The 23,142-nt window shown below is 41.8% G+C and overlaps 1 protein-coding gene and 1 long non-coding RNA gene across 2 annotated transcripts in view; one reads left to right on the plus strand and one right to left on the minus strand.

Annotated features, from left to right (window-relative positions):
* Nucleotides 1-23,142, minus strand: part of SPAG1 (sperm associated antigen 1) — a 3,545,022-nt gene that overhangs the window by 1,879,529 nt on the left and 1,642,351 nt on the right. The gene's annotated exons all lie outside the window — the stretch shown is intronic.
* The window catches only part of LOC122804943, a 494,519-nt gene that overhangs the window by 38,571 nt on the left and 432,806 nt on the right, over nt 1-23,142 (plus strand). Inside the window, exon 2 of the long non-coding RNA XR_006365256.1 lies at nt 19,573-19,719. This is a non-coding gene — a long non-coding RNA (uncharacterized LOC122804943). The remainder of the gene's footprint in view (nt 1-19,572; nt 19,720-23,142) is intronic.

Raw genomic sequence — 23,142 nt, forward strand, 5'->3', positions numbered from 1 at the left:
TCACCCCCAAAAGGGGCCACAACAATACTGGAAAAGTGTAGTGTCCCGTAAATCACAGACGCACAGGTGAAAACAGCCCTTTCAAAAGCCAAAAAAACAGCGTCAGTGGGGCCAAATGGTGTCCCAGGCTGCGTCTTGCACGATCTACAGAACAAACTAACCCCCCACCTAAACACGCTGTTCAACTTCAGACTCTCCACAGGCTACGTGCGCATAGAATGGAACGGTTATTCCACTCCACAAAGGAAGGGCCACAGCTGACCCCGTTAACTATCACCCCATAAGTCTGACTAACCTGGTCTGCGAGGCTATGGAGCATATCATCATGGAACTCATTAACAAAGACATTGGGAAGCCCCAAACACTTGACCCGACCCAGTTCGGCATTGTTAAGGGCAGATCATGCCTACTAAACCTGGTTAACTTCTTCGAGACAGTCACCAAGGCCATAGACGAGGCATAGGTGGTTCACACAGCCTACCTTGGCCTCGCCAAGGCTTTCGACACCATTCCCCACTCGGGTATTGCAGAAAAACTCACCAGCCTGAACATATATCCCTACGTCACGAGATGGGTTGCCAACTGGTTTACAGACAGAACTCGCACAGTAAAAATAGCAGGCTCCAGGTCCAACTCTAATCCAGTCACAAGTGGTGTCCCGCAAGGCTCGGTCCTGGGACCCTTACTGTTCAGTGTATACTTCTCAGAAGTACAGGCAAACACAGGAAGACTATGGCTAACCAAGTTCGCAAGTGACTGCAAACAGGGAGCCATAATTGACTCTCCGACTGTCACAGAGTAGAAGAAGCAGAATAGAAATGGATCTTACTACTTCAAGCAGATAAGTTTCCTGGCTTAAATAATGCTGTTTAGTTGAAACCCTTTTTAAAATCTAGACCACTAAAACACTGAAAATATAGAACACTGTAAAATATGTATTTTTATGTTTAATTTTGTACTATAGGCATTTTTATTGCCATAGAATATAAATTGTCATATTATAAATGCAGCATATTAGAGAATTTTAATTAGCTTATGTCATAATATAATATGTGTCAATATTGGTTGAGTTGTATTTTAAATATCTGTGTTTTAACTGTTTTTATGAGTCTGAAGAAGCGATTAGTTGATTTAGATCGTGAATGCGCTTACTCTTGACCAAATCAAGAGTATTCGTTGGGAACTATATATGGACTATTTTTGCCTTGGTTTAACATTTATATTTTCTTCAGCTGTGGTCTAACCGTTGATTTCTTCTGTTTTTTCGCTTGAGGTGTATACCAGGCGTTTACCCAGCTCTCTGAACCTTTTTTAAAATCCTCCAAAAGGGCCTTACTGATCGGACACCTGGTGTCAAAGTCATGGCCTCAAGCTAAATGCCAAAAAATGCATAGTCATCCCGTTTGGGAAAAGCAAAACACCCACGAATTACCACATAGGTGGCAGACCCCTTAATACAGAAGAGGTAATAAGAGATCTGGGGACCCAGGTAGATAGTAATCTCTCCTTTGGCAATCATATTGCCAAAGTAGTTAGGAAATCCTTCTATGTGTCCCATCTAATTACTAAAGGGGTCACATCTGGAAATAAAAAGGTTACAGTTCCCCTGTACTCATCGCTCATCAGACCCATCATAGAGTACAATGCCCCATTTGGGATGTACCTCACAAGACACTTCCAGCAGCTGGAAGACCACAAAAGTACTTCAAGAGGATTACTGGCCTTAAATATTTGTCCTATGCAGCCCGACTGAAAAAACTCCAGCTGTACTCAGTGGCATATCGCTTACTCAGAGGTGATCTCTGCCTAACTTACAAAGCCGTGTCCAACTCAGAATTGATGGACATGCTCCACTTAATGAAATCCAAGTCACTGTGAGCGACGCGCTCTAGTAAGCTAAACCTCACCACAACAATAAATAGAACTCGCTGGAGGGATAGATTCCTGTCACAGAGACTCCCCATGCTTTGGAACAAAATTCCAAACTACATTAGGCAGAGCCCCTCACTAACACTCTTCAAGAGAAACCTTAACGAGTGGATGCGTAACAGAAAATACACTCCTGGGATCACTTCATTGGCTCTGCTTGACAGTGGATCAGGTAATTAATCAAAGGGGCGGCGAAAGCCGACACACACACTGGCTAGGCTTATAAATGCCCTTGGGCAGATAGCCTAGTACCTACCTATGAACCTAGGAGTAAAATTAATCCGAATAATTCTATATTAAAGAGATTTGTAACTAATGAAGAGACTGTTATTGGCAAACAACTTTACATTTCAGTGTTCCATGTACAAATTCAGTGCTTGCTGGCCTTGAAGGATTAATTGCCTGCATTACATTAAAGAAAAAATTGGTAAGCTGATAATATTGCAATAGGGAATGACTGAGAAACAGATAAGTTCAAAGTTATTAGGCATCTTATACAAAGCAGGACACCCTTAAAATGTACCAATTAAATGGCAACTAAGGTACTACATACCATGCCTCCATACCTCTCAGCCACTTAGCGCAAGAAATCTGAACAAATCAGAGCAAAAGAAATCTGAACAAAGTAAAATAGTGAGAGTACTAGCCACGATGTGTAGCGTCTTCTAGTTCCATAAAAACTCGAACAACAGCAATATAAAATCCAATTTCGATTTATTGAAGGTAAAAAATATATGATGAGCGCTTTCGCGTAGTGTGACCTACCAAGTATTTAAATGCATAGCACTTTCTATTAAAACTATCTGAAGAAGCGTAGGTCACACTACGCGAAAGCGCTCATCATATATTTTTTACCTTCAATAAATCGAAATTGGATTTTATATTGCTGCTGCTGTTCGAGTTTTTATGGAACTAGAAGACACTACACATTGTGGCTAGTACTCTCACTATTTTACTTTTTAACTTGATTTTTTTGGTGAGAGACCTATTTAGCAGTGGGTTTGCTTTCCTCTTTACCAAATCTGAACAAAGCCTAAAATAATGGGGGGAGACAAAGGTCCCCAAACAGGGATAGATTATAAATATTGGTCTTACAGACACAGAAAGTTATTAGAATAACAGGACTTGTGTTAACATGCATTTTCTGAAGTATATGAAGTCTAAAACTCATATCTCATTATTTAGTGACTTCAGTCCTCTCTGATTTGCCACAAAACCAAATTTTATGAGAAACGGACAAAAATTATGATCCTAAATCTGGACAGTTGAGAGGTATGTTAAACATACACACTCACACTCACATGCAGCTACTCTCTCACATAGCAATACACACACACTCATACCTACTCTCTTGCATAGTAACACACGCATACCTTTTTCATACAGCAACTAACGACTATTTACATTCCACACACACATACTCTCTGTCACAACACACAGACATGCTCTTTCTCTCTCAATCAGAGATGGACGGAACCACTAGTTTAAATTATACACACTCACACCTGCCTTCTCTCTCTTCTCACTCGCGCGCGCGCGCACACACACACTTTCTGTTGTTCTCACTCACTCTTGCGCGCACGCACACACACACACACACACACACACACACACACGTTCATTTTAAGCCTAGCCAGTTATCCCCTGTGAGATTCAAACCCTGTACCTTGTGTTTGTAAGGCAAACACCTTAACCATTAGGCTACCCTCCCAACCCTACACACTCACACTCGCTTTATCTGTTAAACAAACATAATGGCTAATTCAGATCCTACATACACACACCCTTTCTCTTGCATAAAGAAGCAAATGCTTTAAATTACACATAGACATACACACATACACTTACTTTCTTTCTAAACCAAATGGCCACATGAGCATACACAGACTTAACTCCACTTAACAGAGCTGCTAGCTTAAATTTCATCTGCAACTACAGAATGTATTTACTTCCATGTTGGTGTATGCACTGCACGCATGTTTCTCCTTAAATGAGAAAGTGCTAATACAGCTATCAACCTGCAGCTGTAAAAGTGGGAGGGCGCTCATCTCCCTCGCCCTATGGTTCCAGAGCCCTGGACTTAGAGACAGGGCACTGAGAAGAGCACACAGATTGACAAAAATAAAAGAGTTAAAATTAAAAATAAATAAAACATTGCACCCTTTATGAGGCTGGCCTGTACAGTACCCTAGACAGTTGCCTTGTTCACCTATGCCTAAAGCCAGCCGTGCCCATAGAGCACCAACTCCTAATGTAACCCAGATCTCGTTTGTCGCTTTTTGTGAAAGGATGTGGTCAGCCATAGCTCTTGAGCTACTTCACTATTTTCATTTAAGCCAGCATTTTTTTGTTATATTTTGCCTTTTCTTCTTAATCTTATTCTAGTTACTATTAATCCCTTACCCTTGTAATTATGTAAATAACATCATTGGTATCCATCCCTTTCTTTCTTTTACACTTTAGTGTATTCTTTTTTACCATTGTTGGTAATACCCCCCCCTTCTTTCTAACCTACCAAAAAAAAAAAAAGTATCTGCTTTATTCCTTTTTTGTTGTAGAATGGCTGAGAAGGCAATTCCTGCTTCAAAAAGTTTTTGAAATGTGGGCACAAGTTGCCTGTTTTGGACACCCACAATCTTTGTGTTTATTGTTTAGGTCCGCAACATCTACAAGAAGACTCTGCCACAAGTTTAATCCTCGTGATTTAGTGGACAGAAAGAACAAACTAATACTAAAAGGTTTGTTGCCTTCCTCTTTTGGAGAAGCTATTTAAAGGGTTCACTCCTCCAAACTCAAGTCCAAGGAGTCAAAAACTCCCATTGCTGCTTCTTCCTTGGAGTTCTCAGGAGTCAGATTCGAGGAGGTCTCAAACCTCTTTTCCCTCAGATCCAAAGAAAGAGTTTTACAGATCTGACGTCCTCAGAGCTGACCAAAAAATATTTGGAGCTGACCGTGTCAGATCCTGTTATATTTTCCTAGGACCCATTATTCTCCATCTGTGGATCCAATTCTTTCCAGGGTCCCATCTCTCTTTATGGAAAGGCACCATACTAAATCTCCTTCCCTGGCCTCATCTTGCGCCTCCAGAAGTTTGACTGAACAGGATGTGGATAGGATGATGAAGTTTCTCTCTGCATATATTTAGATGGGTGTATTACCAGCTCCTACCTCTTTGAGTCAGGAGGCCTGTCGTTCGACCATACCACCACTTCAGACTTCTCTTATTCCTTTGGTTGCTTCAGAGTCCCTGGATCTGTCTGGCTTGGATTTGAAGATAACCCTGTCTTTGGATCCAAAGCTAACTCTGAGTGCCACGGCTTCAACATTTTCAGATCCTGAGGATTCTAGGAGCCAAAGCTTCCTTGTCAGATCCAAGGTGCTGTGATCGACTCTGAATGTCTTGGAGCCGTCTCTGCTCCTTGGTGCTTTGACATTGAACAAGCTCGGCTCTGACTTCCTCCTCAGGGAGATTGCCTTCAGGGTAGGAGAAGACAGCAGTCCAGAAGCCTGCCTTCTTGGTGCCAAGGTCTTCTCTTTCCCTGGGGTGGTCTGCCTTAAAGGTCCCCCTTGGATCTTCAGTCCAGCACCCAGATGTCTCTGTGCTTGGAGCCTCATCATTTGACTCCACAGGGCAGCCAGCAGTCTACCCAGGAGGGTTTCATAATCTCTTCTGACACTTCACCAGAACATTCCACTGAGGAAATCCCTAGGAAGAGAAAGTGCAAGAGGAGGGACTTGAACTTTCCACAAGAATTAGTCACGGAGGATATGGACTTTGATGTGGTTGAAGTGTCCCCACGATCACCTCCAGAAGATGTCTCATTTGGAGATATTCTTGAGATTCTGACTCAGAGAGGTGGTTGGACCCCAACAACCCTTCACTTGAGGAGTCAGTATTTCTGGAGGCCTTTGGAGCTGGCCCATCTACTTTCTGAGTTAATCCACCTGCCAAAGAGCTTTTTGATCTGCTCTCTTGGTGGGTGTAAAAGGAGCCTGATGCAGTTGAACCAATAACCAAAAGGCCTGATAGGATTCTAGCTCCACCTGTGGGCAAGAAATTTTGGGCTAAAGGGTGTGCCCATGGATGCCATGGTTGTGGCTCCGGCCAGCAAGAAAGAACTTGTTGAACAGAGTTCCTTTCATCCATGAGGCTTATTTCTCTGAAGGCACCTCAAGGGCAGCAGTTTCAGGCATATCCATTAGGCAGCATACCTAGATGCACTTATGTGATTTTGCGGAGCCTTTTAAGTCCTCTTTCATCAGTGCTTCCTTTGATGGCAGTTCATTGTTGCATTCAAAAGTGAAGGACCCACTTCCAGGTGTGAGAAAGATGGGAAGAGCATGTCTGCAGTGGGCATATGTTTTTCGACTCCTCAATGATCCTTTTCTAGGAATCCATGAGGTGGTTGTAAAATGTGGTTCAGGAAGTCCCAGTTTTCAGGACACACATGGAGAAAGTTCCCCTAGGGGAAGGGGGGGACTCAAATGGATGCTGCTGCCCCCGTGACAGAGGAGACCTGCAAAACCATGAGTCCAAAGATTCTTTCTCTGATGGACCCTACCAGCACTTCTGAAAGGAGGTGCAGTTGTCCTCCTCTGGAGGCAATCAGTGGTCAACTATCCCTGCACCAGGAGAGCCTGGCTAGACATAAATGATATTTGGGTGCAGAGGATTATTTCCGGAGGCAAGGATGACTGGATGTGCTCAGCAGATTTTCAGGATGCGTACTATCACATAAAGATGAACAGACAATCCAGAACATATTTAACCTTCCAGCTGGGAGCCACTCACTACCAGTTCAGAGCTTTGTTCTTTGGCCTCACCGTAGCAGCCAAGGTGTTTACCAAATGTATGGTAGTAGTAGCAGCTCACTTAAGACTGCAGGTATTCTGGGTGTTTCCATATCTAGATGACTGGCTCATTACTGCCACAAATAGGCATCTGTTAATAATGTGAAGAAATCAGGTACTTCAGATTTGCTGTCATCTTGAGATAACCATAAATTATGACACGTCTCACTTATAACAAACTTAGAATTTGTAATTCATAGGAGCAGTTTTCATCATGAAGTCCGTGATAGCTTCTCTCCTTCTAGCAAGGGTACAGATGATCAGATTACAGGTCAGAAAAATAATTTGCAGTACCAAGATCTCAGCCCGCTCAGTCCTGCAGGCTGTAGGATCATTGTCAGCAGCAATAAACTTAGTACCTTTAGCCAGTTTTCACATGAGGATTCTTCAATGGATGGTAGCAATGCAGTGGTCTGTTCTTCAGTAACGCATGACAGCACAAATAAGAATCACTCAGGCATGCAAGAGAGCTATCAGGTGGTGGATTCAATCAGATCAGGTTCTACAAGGTCATCTATTCATTCTCCCCCAGCCTAAGGCCATAGTGGCCACGAACGCTTCCCATTTGATGTGGGGGGGGGCACTTTCTGTGGAATGCAGTCTGAGTCACTTGCCCCCCAAGAGGCCAACTTGCATATAAATGTCCTAGAGATGAGAGCATTGCACGCCCTCCAGAATGCTCCCCCTCAGGGACAATTGCTATTCAAACTGGCAGTATGTCGGTATTTGGTAAATCAACAAACCAGGAGGGACCAAATCATATCCTTTGTGCCGAGAAGCACTCAGAGTGTGGCAGTGGGTGATCTCATCCAACCGTTTTTTCATAACAATGCACATTCCCAGAAAGTCCATTGTGGTAGCAGACAGATTGAGCAGGCCCATTCGTCTACCTCATGAGTGGTCTGTCAACAAGAAAGTGACAGAAATGATTTTTCATCGATGGGGCCAGCCTTGCTGCAGTCTTTTTGCTTTTCCGCTAAACAACAAATGCAGCAGCTATTTTGGCCTAATTCTTCCACAGGGGAAATCACTAAGGGATGCTCTTCTTCATGATTGGTCTCCAGGTCTGCTTTACACCTACCCGCCGATTCCATTAATTCTGAAGTTTCTGCAGAAATCTATCAGGTTGAAGAGCAAAGTCATGCTTATTGCACCTTACTGGCCTCGACAGATTTGGTTTCCCTTCCTAGGGCTCATCTTCTTCACCAACCTTGGAGTCTGCATCTGATTCCAGACCTCCTGTCTTACCCAACAAGTATGATTTCCCTGGACATCTCAAACCTCAAGCTTACAGCGTAGTTTCTTCAATTCCCTTAATAGCTAGACAACCAATGCTCTTTTCCTTTGTTCACCATATCCTTATTTCTTCCCACAAACCTTCGACGTGAAAACTCTATACAAGTAAATGGAAAGGATTTACTGGGCACAACAAAACCATGTTGAGCCATTTTCAGCGCTGATACATAACATATTCAAGTTTTTAGCTTTACTCTTTAAAGAAGGGGCAAGCTCTTCTACCATGAAGGTTCAGTTAGCAGCAATATCTAATTTTCGTATTGGATTTGAAGGTTCTTCTGTGGCCTCTTTCGAACTTTGCAAAGCATTCTTGAAAGACACTTGTATTTGGAGAACACCATTTAAAGACTCTACTCCACCATGGGAGCTGAACTTAGTACTGTAAGCATTACTAGATTACCCCTTTGAACCAGCTGCTAAATGTGACTTTAAGTTTCTCACCTGGAAAACTGTCTTTACAGTTGACATTACATTAGCCAGAAGAATTTCAGAACTTCAAGCATTGTCTTCATAACCTCCCTACTTGATTTTTCATAAGGATAGGGTTACATTAAGAACCAATGTATCCTTCCTTTTCAAGGTGGTGTCAAAATCCAATATCAGTCCGTCCATAAATTTGTCAGTATTCTTTTCTAAATTTGCAAACAAATGTAAGTATATGTTGCATTTATTGGATGTTCACAGACACGTTTTTATCTGCACAGGGCAAAAGAAATCAGAAAGACCAATTGTTTGTTTCCTTTGCAGATTTGAAAATGGGCAAACCAGTTAGAAAAGTAACTTTAGCCAGGTGGCTGGCTGACAGTATTTCATTTATCTATAACAAACTGGGTCCTACCTTAACTAAACATGCAAGAACCCATTCAACTAGATCCATGCCAACTTCTTGAGTATTTCTATCCATGATTTCCATGGACGACATATGTGCAGCAGCAAATTGAGCAAGTCTTTCATACCTTTATTTCTCATTCTGAATTAGATCTGGTCTCGAGGGGCAGAGTATCTTTTAGTTCAACTGTGCTTAGGAATATCCTTTCTTAGTCTCCCTGGGGTTTTAGGTAGCTGGGGACTCTGTCCCAACAGTTGAGGAAGAAAAAAAATGGGACAATATAGATGGAACGTTATGGTGAGTATACAATGTCTTTTTTTTTTTTTTTTTTTTTTTAACCTGATCTATAGAAACGTGTTCCTATTACTGTTGGAAGAACTAGATGAAGAAGCTTAGTTTTAGTTAAAACTCTAAAGAGTAAAGGACATTTGACCAAAGTGTAGCATGTTTATACTTTTTCAGCACCCAAGATAAGAGCAGCTTGGGAGGCATGGCTGTGGACAGCCTGTTAAAGTAGCATTATGTTTTGTAGATGTCCCGAGTCTTTCAGCTCTAGACAATGTCGTGCCGATTTAACTGTACCAAATAGGAAAGAAAGGAGGTTAAATCTGACAAGTGTGGATGTAAGGTCATATTATTTAGCATTGAACGTGAGTGGTATGAAGTAGGGGAGTATGGTGTCAGTCCTTGTTTTTTAATAATGCTGATACCTTGGTATCTCTCCACTGTTTCTTTATTTGCACTTTGTTGATTGGGTTAGTCCCTCTAGGCTAGCAACCTCCTTTTAGTGGCGACTGAGGTGATGTTCATACTGACTAAGAGAAATTTAAGTAGGACATTAGGGAACTTTCCTGTATTAGTGCTGTGAAATCTTTTATATTCTCCTAAGCTTCTATCAACTCAGGCCAATGGGACCTTGGTCTAATATCTCATCCAAAGGTATCTTTTTTGCCATCTGCTACTATGTAGCTGTTTTTAGGTATGGTTTACAAGGAACAACTCACTGGTCTCTGTGTCACACCTCTTATGTTCTTCATAATATTTAAAATGACAGCATTATCAGAAATGCCTGCAGAGCCATTGTGTAGACATTAAGGATCCATGGCATGTAAGAATTCCAAAAAGTGTGTTTTCATGCCACATTACCTTTTAACTTGTTTTTTCATTTAATTACATAACTTGTGTTATGAATGTTGAAATTAAAGCCTCATAAGCCAACATGTCAAGCACTATAGCACAGTACAGATGGGTCTATATTAGGAAGTCAAAAGTTCAAAAGAGCGAACGCTCTTACATCGACTGCAAATAAGCAAAACCACAGAAGGTAAAACGGTTGGAATAGCGCCCCCCCCCCCCAGAGAAAGAAAATCGCTGGGCCATTGTCGGGACTTTGCAGTTTCCTCCACTGTGGTGTGATCTCGGAGTTGGTATATTTAAGAAGGGGTGTTGTGGGGGGCCCAGCCCCCCACTTTATTTTGTCTGTGGAGTTGTTTATTTATTTATTTTCTCCATGGGGAAAAAATTGCTGTTCTGTATGATCAACATTGTGTGGTTTTGGTTATTTAGTAAGAGCGTTCGATCTTTTGAAGTTTCGAAGTTTTGATATTGACCCATACAGACCACTGTTTCTACTTCTTTAACTTTTAGTTTACTTTTTTTCTAATAACTTCAGCATCATAGTGATGCTTAAAGATCATGTGCAGGCTGACAAAACTGAATGCGGAACGAATATTCAGTTTTGATCATTTTGAGGCCAGATGGTGGCTAGTGCCTTTTCAAAATCCATTTTCACATTAATGATTTTATGTGAAAATGGGAGTTGGCAAAAACTGGATCATCCTAGCAGAGTTTCTTATCCTACTGGTTGTGTGGCTCTGGGTTCCAGTCTAATGTCCATTCGGGAGTGGAAGCTTTCTTGTCTTTCCTTCCCCCCTTTTACAGTATTAATACAAATATTGTTTAGGGACTGCTGTCAATAGGTTCATAGGTTGGTATTAGGCTATCAGCCCTAGGGCCTATACAAGCCTAGCCATAACAATTCCCTGGCTATTTCTTCCCACACTATTTACTTCCCTGGACCCCTGTCTAGCAGGGCGACTGACGTGATCCCCGGGGTGAATTTCCTTTCTCCCATCCAATCGTCAAGGTTCCTTTTGAAGAGTGACAAAGAGGCACTCTGCTTGACATGTATGGGCAAGCTATTCCAGAGTCTGGGGAGTCTCTGGGTCAGGAACCTATCCCTCCAGCATGTTTTGTTTGTGATGACAAGGTTTAGATCCCTGGAGCGTGTGGCTCTGAGGGATTGAGATTTCTTTAAGTGTAGCATGTCCAACAGCTCTGGGTTTGACATGGCCTTGTATGTTAAGCAGAGATCGCCTCTGAATAGACTATATGTGACAGAGTATAGCTGGAGTTTTTTAAGGCGGTCAGTGTAGGGCATCTGCTTTAGGCCTGTGATTCTTTTAGTGAGGTACTTCTGTGGCCTTTCCAGTTGTTGCAGATGTCTTGAGAGGTACATACTAAATGGGGCATTGTATTCTAGAATGGGTCTAATGAGGAATGAGTACAGTGGCAAATTACCTCCTTTTTTCTGGATGAAAACCCTTAGTGATGAAGTGTGCCACATAGAAGGATTTCCTGACTGTTGTGGCGACGTGCTTATTGAAGGTGAGACCACTGTCTACCTGAGTCCCTAAGTCTCTTATCACACTTTTGGTGTTTAGTGTACTGTCACCTATATGGTAATTCACGGATACATGTTTTTCCCAAAGAGGATAACTAAACATTTCTTGGCATTCAGCTTGAGCCCATGGCTCTGGCACCAAGCATCTGTTTCTGTAAGGCCCTTTTGTAGAGTATCCACATCATTTGGGGATTCAGTAATGGTTCCCGGTTTGCAGTCATCTGCGAACTTTGTTAGCCAGAGTCCCTTAGTGTTGGACTGTACTTCAGAGAAGTAGATGCCAAACAAGAGCGGTCCCAGGACTGAACCCTAAGGTACTCCACTTGTCACTTGTCTGGAGCTGGATTTGGAGTTGGCTACTTTTACAGTGTGGGTTCTATCAGTAAGCAACTCATTGGGTGACGTAGGGATTAATGCCCAGCTTAGTAAGTTTATCTATGATTCCAGAGTGGGGGATGGTGTCAAAGGCCTTCGCAAGGTCTAGATAGGCTGTGTGGACCACCTTACCCTTGTCCATGGCTCTGGAGACTGATTCGAAGAAGTCAATCAGGTTCAGGAGACGAGATCGGCCCTTCATGAACCCAAACTGGGTGGGGTCAAGTGTTTGAAGGTTGCCAATGTCTTTGTTTATAAGTTCCATGATACATGGACATTAATTTCCCTGTTCCCTGCTATACCTATTTGCACATTACCTGCTGTATTTATTAAATGGACATAGGCATGTTTTTTAAGGCCTACACTTGTTTCTACAGCAGAAATGGCAGAGTGACAGAATGTCACAACACGCACTTTGACTGTAATATTTATTGAATACAGCTGCAAAGGTTCATGTATTTATTAAATGTATTCGAGTGTCCGTTCCGGACAGTTTTCTTCCTTCATATCTAAAATATAAAAAGAATCCAATCTGCATCCCTGACCTCATGTCATCCTTATGCTAGATGTGATGATGTTGGTGCATGCAGTCTTTCAGTAACTTCTACAGAAACTCCCTTAATTTTGCAGAATTTTTAAATTATAAAAAGAAGGGATTTTTAAGTAGAATCTTCAATTTTCTTAGAGTTTCACCACTTGGGAAGTAAAATGACTCTATAACATGCAAGAGTTGTACTTAACCACCATTGCACATGATCTTTACATATACAGTAAGCTGGTACCAAACACACTGGTACCAGATTTTCTTAAGTTATTATTAAGGTAAATATTAATCAACTAAATTATAAGCTCTTAGTACAGTCTTGCAAATGCAAGCAATGATAATACATCCATAACTACCTTTTCCCCATTTTTCATATGGGGTTGAGGTGTTAATAATCATAATAAAATATAGAAATGTATCAGCCACCACAGTAACTCATGACAAATGAAGACAAGTTAAATTCTTAACCAAGCAACTGTTTTAAATTAACTATCTTTTCTGTAAATTGAATGAGGAGCCCAGAACTACTGTTCTCAGCTGAACACTAGTGTTTCTTATTCTAGAGTGCTGTTTTTCAGTGTTACAGATTTTCAGGAGTTCAAGGATATCGTTTAGTATTTAAAGAAAATTAAGTTTGAATAAAACTTAATTCCGTTTTATTCAGCGTTAAAGTTGAAGCTCTGGAGAGCCATATTAAAAAGGGGTAATATACAGTACACAGCCTAGACGCCATACAGACAAAAAGAAATGAGTTATGGTTTAGATTTTTGCAACCACAACCAAAAACTTACTGGAAATTGTACTAAAGACATCTGAAAAGGAAAACAAAGAGATGGAGTGTATAAGGAAGAATTTGGTAAAGGTGGAATGAAGCAGCCACAGCAGCTTTGACAAGGTAGCAACTTCAGTTTCACAGCAGGAAAAACAGTAATATTTGTAGACAGGGAAAAATGGGTGTGGTGCTGCTTGCAGCTGAAGCCTTGCAGTACGACAGTAAAGCTACAGGAAGACACGTGAACTGGTATAACTTGAAATGTAACACTTTCATATTGCAGGTATAGAAGGATCTGTTGACATGGCAGGTGTAGAAGACATTCACATTGAACCAGGAATTGATCAGCTACAACCTTTTGACGTTTATATGGAACATGATGTGCTCCTGAGTGAGGACAGATTTAAAGTAGCAAAGCAGCTGACACATCCCTGACCCAGTTCAATGATGCTTTCAAAAATACTTCTTATGGCTTCTTAAACACTTCAGTTTTGCACTACCTATAGCATTCTCAGGATCATCTCATGGGATAGAATAGCTCAAACTGTCCAGACAGAAGTTGAAGAAGGCTGTTGTTAGAATAAAACCTTCTTTGGCCAGGCTTCACAAGACCTGGTTAAAAATGTGTAAGATAAGAAACAGGTTTTGACCACCATTAAGGGTTTGTATGGCACCCACCTCCTGGCTTCATTCTCCTTTTCTAGGTTTATATGTGGAGGGCTCTCAGGCATCAAACACTGCTGCCTGTCCTGCCTCCAGCAGTGCAGTGGCTGCAGTCCTGCTATTCCACAGGACTGGCTATTGGAGAACATTTCATGACAGCCACATTTAAAAGTATTAAACCCTTCCAAAGAAAGGGCTCTACTAAGGGATCAGGCAGTCTCTGCAGAACTTGTGAAACAGACCCAGGCTGTACTGAACAACGGAACCAAAGAAAACATTTCTCCTTCAGGGATGAGTAAAAGATTCTACTCATGCATTTTCCCCCTTTGGAAGAGAACATGGTTTACAATCTGTCCCTTCCATCCCACACCTGTGCAACTTCAGCAAGCATATCCAGCATGTTAGGTTTCTCATAATGATTCTCCATGGGTTTTACCCTGTGACAAAGAGGGTGCTGTGATGCTAGGCATGATGGAGGCGTTCAGGCACATCATTGTGTGGGGTGCACACAGGAATTTCCTTTGATTCACTGTGGCTGTGATTAACATTTAATAGAGTAATAGTGCTTACCAAAGTGCTAACCATATTAACAAAAGCTTTGCAGCATATTGCAGGATTTTGTGTTCCCTTAATGGGGTACCTGGCTCCTGGTGGTCCTCTTGAGATTGGTTGCTTGTGGTCCAGTGTTGGGCCCTTCTCTGTTTGCAGTTCCTGTAGTGGGAGAAATCCTCTCTTTTCCCATCTGAGATGACTGCCTTTATTATGACTGAGATGGACTGTTATCATTGTCTTTTATTCTTCACAAAATGATCTCTGAAAGACATTGCCTTTACAGTCTTGTATGAGGTTACAGCACAGGGCTGCTCCTTTCAGTGATGAAATGTAAATGATAAAGCAAACTGCACATTTAAGACAACTGAGGAGACTGCACACGAGTAGAATGAAAAATACATGACTGTTACAGTATATGTGAAAGTTGTGTCAATAAAATACACTTAAAGTAAAAAGTGGATCAGTAAATACCTTGGGACCAAAGATTTAGCGCTTTTGTTCTTATCTGCAGAACTTCATCAGAAAATAAAACAATTTCACCCCAAACAAATTTTAAATGACTGTTTTAGATCATTAGACCTCTTAAAAGGCCGCTACACCAGTGTAATAAAGAAGACCTTCCACCAGTTCTATCACATTTCAGTATTAAACAAGGGTTTCACTTTCATTCCCACTCAAGTGGATCTCACTAAAGTGCTTGTTGGTTTAAAATTGTATATTTGTAAATTAAATTTAATGTACATGTTACACAATATTTCTGTTTCAAAAGGTTCGAACAACATAGTACCTTATAGGAGCACTTACAATCCCACTTTACAAAGCACTTTGCAAGACTTTCACAGTGTATGTGTAAACTATTTGAGAAATAGTTTAAAAAGAAAACCAAAGTTCTTCAACCTTCCCATTAGAGAAAGGGAAGCTTTACAAGAACTTTCAATTGAAAGTTCAGTTTGAATCATGAAGGCTGACAAAAGTGGAACAGTGGTGATTATGAATATAGATTCATATAACCAAGCTATCAACAACATTTTGTCTGACTTTAACTGTATGATTTATCATGCCAAAATGAGATAGATAATGAGATCTATAATTTTCTTATGGTTGATGATCCAAAAATGGCTCTATTTGTTATTACCAAGTTGCATAAAAATCCACTGAATCCACCAGGCCTTAGTGGCTGTGTTTTTTTATAAAATAGAATACGTTTCTGTTTAGATTTGGTTTTAAATCCTTGGGTGCAAAAATCAGAATACTATCTCAAAGATTCATGACATCTGTTAGAACTTTTAAAAGATATTGATTTAGTAGATTCTTCTTGTATGTTTGGATCGTTGGATGATGATTCTTTATATACATGTATAGATCAAAACATTGGGATTGATTATGTGAGAAGCTGTTTGGATAACTTTACTGATGTTAAATCTAGTACCATCAGCACTATTTATTCTTTATTTAACATCGTATTCGAAAGTAATATTTTTGAATTAAATAGCAAACTTTATAGATAATAAAACAGGTGTAGGAATGGGAGCAAAGATGGCTCCTGTATTCGCCAACTAAGTTATGGCTTTCTGGGAACAGCTTTTTATAAAGACTCATAAACTATTTCATAAGGTAATTTTTTATGGATGTTTTATAGACCGTATATTCATATGGCAAGGCGTACAGGACGAGTTTAACTCTTTTACACATGACTTAAGTAATACCACAGACCTTTTGCGTTTTACTTTGAGTGGCTTTGGAAAAAAAGATTAATTATCTTGATTTAAGTTTAAACAGTAGCAGTTTGGGCAAGTTTGAAATCAAGATTTATAGGAAAGAAACCTTTGTCAATAATTATTTACATTACTGAAGTTTGCATCCTTGTCGCATGAAAAAAGGTGTAGTGAAAGGTTAGCAAATTAGATTGAGCAGATTAACAAGTACAGATTCTGATTTTAGGTTTGATGTAAATTTTTTGAAACAGTTATTTTAGACAGAGGTTATCCTTCCAGCTTTTTGTCTACTGCTGTTGAAGTTTTTAAACTTGGGCATAATAAAGCGATGGCCCATTTTACAAGCCACCACCATCGGTCAGGAAAGGTTTTCAGAAACAGATTCTGAAAAGGTATTCACTGCCATTTCAACTGAGTACTTTCCCTTTACCAATTTCAACGGATATGGGTATTATCAGAAATATCATTAACAATAACTGGAAAATTATTTGGGGTAATAAGGAGATGATAGATGTTTTGGGAAATATTCCATTTTTCACTTTTAAAAGTTTTATCAGTGTAAAATCCTTATTGGAAAGACCAAAATGGTTGAGGAAATTGAATGGTAATGTTTTTGGGACATTTAGATATGGCAGATGTAAATATTGCCGTTTTGTAGCCAATTATTCCATTATTTATATTTCAGTTATTGATAACCTTCCCTTGGTTATAATAGTTTTTTCTTTCCAGTCCAAAGGTGGTGTTTATATAGCTCACTGTGAAACATGCCCTGCATGTTGTATTGCAAAGACTTTACATCAACTCAATAGGAGAGTGTATGAGCACATTTGGCTATCTGTAAGAGGGATTCAAATAATGCTTTGCCTAAGCATTCTCTTATTTGTGAAGACTTCAGAAAGTTTATTTTCTTTGTTCTTGAATTTGTGAATTTAAACAAACTGATTGACAGGCACAATGCTTTAATGGAGTGCCATGAAGCAGAATGGCAACTACAGTTGCAGTCTGACGTGAAACCAGGTTTAAACAAACACATTAATTTAAAGTGTTTTCTTTTAGCACAAAGGATGTAGTTATTTTTAAAAGTATATATTGAATGGTTTGGAGGTGGAATTAATTATTATACCATGATCCCCCCAAAACGTGCACGCTGATTGGCCAGCGTGCCTGTTGTAAATCGAGTTATACTAATGGAAAAAGGTCCGGTCGCCCGGACTTTTTTCCATTAGTATAACTCGTTTTTTTAAAACACTGTCTCGCTATGTTAAATGGGTTTAACATAGCGAGACAGCTTTAAAATAAGCAACGGACATCTCCGTTGCTTATTTTAAAACTGTCTCGCTATGTTAAACTCATTTAACATAGCGAAACACTAAAAAGCAACGGAGATCTTGCTTTCTCCGCTTTTTGCTCACAGCTCTGATGTACGCGAGGCTCGCAGTACATCAGAACTGCCGCGGATGCCAGACATCTGCGGAAGGGCAGTAAACAGGCATTATACTATGCCATTATTTAAGAAAAGTAACAGTTTCTTTTCTTAAATAATGTCATGATAATAGTAATAACCACTTCTGGTGTGGGTAATGCTACCCACGGTTGGCTTTGTTTGGTCCTCGGCCGCCTCGGACCAAACCACGCCAACCGTGGGTAAATTTAGCATTACCCACACCCAGGCGTGGGTTATTGCTATATTAAACATTTATTTTGGTGTATTTTGCATTTTAAACATTTTATATTAATATAAAGTTTTGATTTTAGAAGAATGCAAGCAGGTTTATGTATTAATATTAATGAAGAGGTCTTGTTCATTGGAGTTTGGTGATCATGTGACCTTAAAGCGGTCTTTTTAAACTTTGGGGTGGAATTTTTTTTTCTGATGAAGTTCTGCAGATAATAAAAGAATGAAAGTGTCAAATCTTTGGTCTTAAGGTGTTTGCTGATCCACTTTTTTATTTAACTATTACTGCATCTGCTTCGCCATGGTTCCTGGAACACACTGTCTAGTTTCAGATTTCTCACTGTACGAGGGATAACGTATTAGTCTCTGAAAGCCCAGTAAGCAGTATTTTCAGAAACTTACCATGTACTTCCCAGATGAGGGTAAATGTCAGAAGAACATATTTTCAGGAGACATTGATAACAGTGGTAAACAAGTCTAAAAAGATTGCAGGAAACAAAAAATTCAGTGAAAGAGCAGTGAAAACATATTATAGCATATTAAGGTTACTGGCAAACGTTCACTTAAAAACTTAATTTTCACACTGGAAAACTAAGAGCATTGAGGAGATGAGTGGAACATGTATAGAAGAGTGAGCACAGTATTAACTGTAAAAAGGACCTTAGCTTGATGTTAATCTATAAAGGGAACAAAGGTAGTAGGTGAGCAGACTTGCCTGTAGCATTTTGGATTCATATTTCAAGTTTTATGTTAGCCTATTAAGTGAAGGTGAAACTGTCCTTTTGTCTAGTCACCTGGCTCATGGGTGCAGTGGGTGTATGTAGAGGCCTACTCCCATGGATAAATGATAAAGTAAAACAGCTATAAAAAAGATTATTATCCTATTTAAACATTGTCTTCACTTTTTTTTGTTCCCTTCTGCTTGCTGTCCATTGCCCCATTCTTTCCCTATAGGCTGAGAGCCATTTTGTGATCATAGAGATCATCTGGGCAACAAAGGGGCTTTTCTGCTTTAGGCCCTAGTTCTGCCATTGGTGGTGCAAAGGTTAATACTAGGCTAATTGCCTTTATGGTCCATTTTTAGGCTAGCCAGTTATTCCACCTGAGAAACCCTGCACCTTGTGTCAAGATACACATAAAACCATTGTCACTCTTCCAACCGGTTAGTGTAAGCAGCCCTGACACTCACCATGGTAGACTTTTACACACTTAACGTTTGTATATACGTAAATGCTAACATGCACGCATGTGATAATGAGTTCTACTGTCACCAGCTGGGTAATGATAGCCAGACATCCGAGGTTTTGGCTATTTTTAGTTCCTTACAAACCAAGTATTGTTTAATGGTGATCAACAAAAATCACTCTTTCCTCCCAGCCTGATTAAGCTAGGATATGCCACTTATTTCCATCCTTCCTAGCCTACCTTTTCTTTTGACTGAGATAATACTCATATTGTGGTTGTCTGGGTCATGATCAGGGCTTTATTCTGGTAAGTGACAGAGGCAGAATTTTAACTTGTGTGCTTTTAAGAAAATATAGGTTGTTAAACTCTACATGCTAAAAATATTTATCATAGTGAGGGTTTTATCCCTCTATATCTCAGAACCAGACTTTTAGATGACTGTTTCTAAGAGAATATTAGGTGTTAAGTTATGCATTTTGATGAGTTTTGTTATTTTTTCCCAGTCACAACAGATGTCCAAGCAAGCTGGCTCCGATGCTGAGGTACTACTACAAAAATCGGGACATGCAGGAGTAATAACAATGAACCGGCCAAAAGCACTAAATGCTCTGAATCTGTCTATGATTAGACTGATATATCCACAATTAAAGGTTTGTGTCTTATTGTTACACAATTACTAGGTGAAGTTGAATACAGCATTCCTGTTTGAGTTTGTGCTTTCCTACTTCCTATGCAGTAAATGATGTGCTGATCACATTCTATGAAATTCTGTAATTAAGTGCATGATAACCCCAAGGTTTCCATTTCCCTCTGAAGTAATTAGATAATTTATTACTTTTCTTGAAAGTGTTATAACTGCAGTGACAGATTTCAAGAGATTTCAGATATGCAGGAAATTTACTTGTCTGGCTTTGCATGGTCAATGTGTGTTTTCACTTTATTATTTGCAATAATGAACTAAAACATTTCTGTGCCTCTTTGTGCATCACTGTACCTTCAGGTTCATTGGCATGGTACTGATGTTGGACTCCATCTTGGCTTTTGTACATCCACAACAAATAAATGATGTTATGTGATCCTATCTCGCCTACATTCTGACTGATGGGTTCGGAGCCGATCCCTCGGCTCCGACTCGGCACGCTTATGCCAAAGAGCGAAGTCTCTTATTGGCTGAGCTTACTATATCCCAGGATGCACCACTGCCAGTCCCCCAGATCTCGTTTGCCGCTAACAAGCGAAGACGTGGTCTCGAGCTTGGCTGAGCTAAGTAGTGTTTTTTTCACTAACTTTCTTGTCAGGATTTTCTTTAAAATTCAACAAAAAGCTGTTTTAACAGCTATCTAGTGGTTTTTGTGCTTGAATGAGTATTTTCATTGGTAAAACATTGTGTAGTGATTGTGTTTGACAGACTAGAGGTCCCATCGGAGTTGAAGGGCCTTCCCCTGTCAGTTCGTTGTTGGCTAATTCCTGTTATCTTAAGGTTATTGGATCTACTTCTTTTGGTGTTGTGTTAGTCCTTATTAAAAGGACAGAAAAGTAAGGAAGAAGAACAGAGAGCAAGGAAAATTCATAGTGTTTCTTGTGTTTCTTCTTGGCTAGTTTACTGTGTTTGGATTGCCATAATGTCACAGGCTCCTAGGCCTTCAGGATTTAAAAAGTGCACTAAGTGCAGTTTTAAGATGTCGATCACAGACGACCACTCTCTCTGTGTATATTGTTTGGGCGCCAAACATTTGCAGGAGTCCTGCAGCGTGTGTCACGCGTTTTCCTCGAGGGTCCTCCAAGAGAGGAAAAATAAACTTATTTTGAAAGGCCTTATCAAACTCTCTTTTGAAGAAGCTTTAGCATCCTCTCCTTCTCCTGCTAAAAAGAAAAGGGCGTCGGCTCCGACCAGTCCGTCGGACCCGACCGCCAAAAGACATAGGCAGGCTTCTCCTTCGCTCCACGGACTTGAACCGAGGGTGGAACGGTCTGCCTCGATGCCTCCAGTCTCGACTCCTCTGGTCTCGAGCCGACGGCTGGGCATCGAGGCGGGTCACCTTCATCGGCTCCACTGATCTCGGAGCCGATGAAGGTTGTCCGCCAGACACTTCCTCCTCGGCGCCAAGTCCTCTTCGCACCGATGGAAATTGTTGACACTCCCTCGGCGCCGATAGTTATCGAGTCGCCTCGAGCCGGTCCCTTAGTCCTGTGGAGCCGTTGGAGAGACCTACTGACCCGCTCGTCTCTTCCAGATCATCAAGGATGTCAGATTCGGACATAGACAGGGTGCTGCAAAGACTGTTCCAGTCCCCAGTCTTTCAAAATTTGTTTCGGCTCCGACCCAATTGGTTTCGGAGCCGATAGCCCACTCCATTGCCATTCCTCCTCCGACCGCCCGGCTCCGCCGGAGCAGGTGCTGATGGAGCCAGTAGAGATCCTAGGGTCGGCTCCGACCCTTACTCCAACCCGGCCTTCGGGTCTGAGTTTAGCATGCGGACTTCTTCGGCTGGACCCGGGGTGACGCTGGGACCAATGCTGTCTGTTCCGAGCCTCCCTCTTGGTGCTTCGCCGCTGGGACTTCCGCCTGCTATCATGGCTCGGGACCGGACACTCCCAGGATTCTGGGGTCCGGCTTTCAGAGCTATGAGGAGTGCCTTGGCCAAGTCTTCTTGCCATCTCTACGGCTTTACCGGCACCTTCCTGGGCATGGAGACTGGGTCTTTGGCAGTTCCCTGTCTCTAGGCAGCGGAGCCCGGGCCTGAGGTTACCCCCACTGGGGTTCCCTCCTCCTGAGGGTTCTTCGGAGTTGTCTTCGGAGGAACCCCAAGGAAGAGATCGTGCAAGAGGAAGCACGTGGACTCCCCGAGTCTCTTACATCGGACACTGATCTTGATGATGCGGAGGGGTCCCCAAAGTCACGCTCGGATGATGTCTCATTTGCAGACATTCTAGAGATCCTTAAGCAACGAGGCGGCTGGATTTCCAAACCCCCCTCCGCTGATGAGTCAGTGCTTCTCAAGGCCTTTGGGGCTCAGCCCTCCGCCTCCTGGGTGTCTCCGCCCTTCGACGAGCTCCTGGATTTGGTTTGTCGGAGGGCGTGGGAACATCCAGATACTGTGGAACCAGTGCCTTCTCGCCCTAACAAATTTTTGTCTGCCCCACCTGAGAAGGAGTTCTTGACGAAAGGCGTGGCCGTAGATGCCATGGTGGTGGCATCTGCTACACAGCAGGATGTGGCAGAGGCTTCAACGTCCGTCCATCCTCCTAATAAGGAGTCTAGGAGCATGGACCGGTATGGGAAGCGCACCCTGACTTCAGCGGCCTTTACTCTACAGTCCCTGAATTATTTGGCACATTTCACCAGACTACAGAGGGATCTGGTCAAGGAGCTGTCAGACTCCCTCTCAGGTAACCTACCTGAGCAGCTAGCCCAGTCGGTTAGCTCTCAGTTGGCTATCCTTACCTCGATTTCTAACTCGTCCATGAGGCTCATTTCATATGCGGCCGAAGGGGTGGGTGGAGCGGCAGGCACAGGCGTGGCTCTACGGAGACAAGCCTGGCTCCGTTTGTGTCATTTCGCGGAGGCCTTCAAGTCTTCCTTCGCCGACGCTCCCTTTGATGGGTCCTCTTTGTTTGGACCCAAGGTTAAAGACACTCTTACCCGCTGTGAGCAAGAGGGAAAAACTTTATCTGCCGTAGGAGCACGTTATTCCACTCCCTTTCGGCCTTATCCCAAGGCTAAAAGAGGAGGGAAGATGTGGTTCCGCAAATCACAGAAGTTCTTTCCTCAACAGCAGGAAGATTCCCCTTCCAGAGGCAGAGGACGGGGAAATTTTTCTGGGAGACGCCGTCCCAGAGGCGGCAGAGGGCCCCGCAACACTGGAGACCGCGAGTCCTTTCGTGGCTCTTCAGCCTCCCACACTTCATGAGGGATTGCCCGGCTGTGCTGCTCCGGAGCCAGTCGGGTGCCATTTTGCCAAGCACCTAAAAGCCTGGGAGTCTATTACTCAGGACAGATGGGTGCTTCGGATTATTGCCGGAGGTTACACCATTCCGTTCACACACTCACCCCCACCGTCCAAAAAAATCCC

The sequence above is a fragment of the Protopterus annectens genome, chromosome 6.part0 (genome assembly GCF_019279795.1).
Source record: "Protopterus annectens isolate FY-2018-M chromosome 6.part0, PAN1.0, whole genome shotgun sequence".
Taxonomy (NCBI): domain Eukaryota; kingdom Metazoa; phylum Chordata; order Ceratodontiformes; family Protopteridae; genus Protopterus; species Protopterus annectens.